The sequence below is a fragment of the Phocoena phocoena genome, chromosome 8 (assembly GCF_963924675.1).
Source record: "Phocoena phocoena chromosome 8, mPhoPho1.1, whole genome shotgun sequence".
NCBI classification, from domain to species: Eukaryota; Metazoa; Chordata; class Mammalia; order Artiodactyla; family Phocoenidae; genus Phocoena; species Phocoena phocoena.
In genome coordinates, this window is record NC_089226.1 from 56112852 (window position 1) to 56115016 (window position 2165).

The 2165-nt window shown below is 46.5% G+C and overlaps 1 pseudogene; it reads right to left on the reverse strand.

Annotated features, from left to right (window-relative positions):
- Positions 1-1107: 1107 nt before the first annotated feature.
- Positions 1108-1511, reverse strand: LOC136127531 (prefoldin subunit 4 pseudogene; annotated as a pseudogene).
- Between the last annotated feature and the right edge of the window lie 654 nt (positions 1512-2165).

Below are 2165 nucleotides of genomic sequence, written 5' to 3' on the forward strand. Positions count from 1 at the left end.
CACAGCTGCCTGGTGAGGCAGGCAGGGCAAGAAACACCATCCCTGTTCTACAGATGGGGAAACCGAGGCCCCGTAGGCAGTGGCTTCTCTGAGGCTGCCAGTCCTGGCTGCCTTGCACCGTTCTGCCTAGCCCAGGCGACCCTGAAACATGCCCCTCGAGCCAGCCTTCCTCTCTAATGGTTCTTTCAGCTCCTGTCAGTTATCAGGAGCCCTGGCTCGGCTGACAGCCAGCGTGTCTGCTGCTGATGCTTGGATGCCCACATTCCTGGGCTGTGACAGGGAGCGCACCCGGAGCCCAGGCTGGGGGCACCCGGAGGGGTTCCACTTGGCTGCAAGCCCTGGGGCCTGGCTGTCTGGGGAGTGTCAGGAAGCAAAGAACTTTCTCTCCTTCTTACTGATGGGGGCAGGGAGAGATGTCTCTAGAGGCTGATATGGCAGGAGCTGGATAGGGTGCAGGCTCAGCCGGGCCCTGAGGCAACACCCGGCCCTACAGAGGACAGATGGAGCGGCAGGGGTGGGGGAGTGCGGAGGCAGGAAGTGTGAGGGGGCAGGAATGAGGCTAGGGTTCGGTGGCTGATCAAAGGAGAGCCATCTGAGCCGCAAGACTGAAAGACCTCAGGCTAGGAAGCCAGACCTAGCTGGATTTGTGTCCAAGCTCTGACATTTCTTAGCTGTGTGACTAGGGGTGAGGCTCCCACCACCTCTGACCCTCAGTTTCTTTATCCTTAAAGTCCTTAACACAGCCTGGTACATCCACAGCAAGCCTGCAGCGGAGCCCTTCTGAAGCCAGAGACACTCAGGGTTCACTCTCAGACTGGAATTGCATTTAAGAAGTGCACCTAAACAGATAAAGCCAATAGAATAATTTATCCTTCTTTTTTTTAAAAAAAAGTCATTTTAAACATTATTCAAGTTTAATACAGAGGACAAACTAGTGGTTACCAGTGGGGAGAGGGAAGAGGGGAGGGGATTAAGAGGTTTAAACTATTATGTGTAAAATAAGCTACAAGGATATATTGTACAACTCAGGGAATATAGTCAATATTTTATGATAACAAAAGAATTATTCAAGTTTATTAAACAAATTTTTAAGGTCTTATAAGATGTTCAACTTTCATCAGCTTCAAGATTTATGTTGCTCCCAAATTTTGCATATGACTGAACTTCCAAATCTAATACTCACTGAATTGACTGCAGTCTGGATTCTAAGGCATCAATTTCTTCTTGTAAATTTTTCTTCGCTTCTTCTAACACTTCTTGTGCTCATTGTTGAGAATGGCTAATGAAAACATCGCCAATCTTAAATCATTTTGATATCATTAAGCAGTCATCACCTGCAAGCATGATGTCCCCACAAGCATCTTCCAGATTTCGAAGTTGTTTCTTTTTTACTTCTATTTCTTCCTTCAGTTCTGGGATTCTACTTGTATTCTGTGCAAATGTGTCTTTTGTTTGTCTTCAAAAGTAACATTGACCTCTTCTGCAGCCACCTTCTTCACAGTGGCTGCCATCTTGGTAGAATCATCCATTCTTTACTTGATTCTGTTGAAAAGAAAAATGAATCTAAAAACACTTGGTGCAATGCTCTCAGAATCCATTTTCTTCTGTCCACTTCTGTCCTCTGCTTAGTTTGGCTGCTCTCACCTCAAAGGCCCTGTAAACCTCCAACCCTAAACTATTCAGCTCTTTCTCATTTCCCTCACCTCACCCCCAGTACTTTATTAAGCGGATTAACTTGGCCCCTTGTCCAGCAATAGGGAAAATAAAGGGAAAAACTGCAGGATCCCTCACAGGATCCCCTTTGGCAGGATTGGATCCTGTGTAGTGACCCCTGTCCCATTCCCATTACTACTATTATTTAAAGCTGTGACAGGACAAAAATGATTAACATATGAGTATTCAAGAGTTTGTCCTAACCCCTGCCCACTAAAAAGACTACATTTTCCCTTCAGTTTCTGCCCATCCTCGCCTGTAAGGAGGGTCTTGCAATGCCAGGTAGAATCTTTTACTTTGGGAATGGAGAACAGAGTTGGAGGGAAAGCAGAGAGGAACCAGATCAGAGGGCAGCAGGGAGGGGGAGGGACTTGGCAAAAGAAGTTAAACCTATTTACTTTCTTAAGAATACAGGAGGGAGGTTTCACTACTGCTCAAGATGTAGAAAGCTG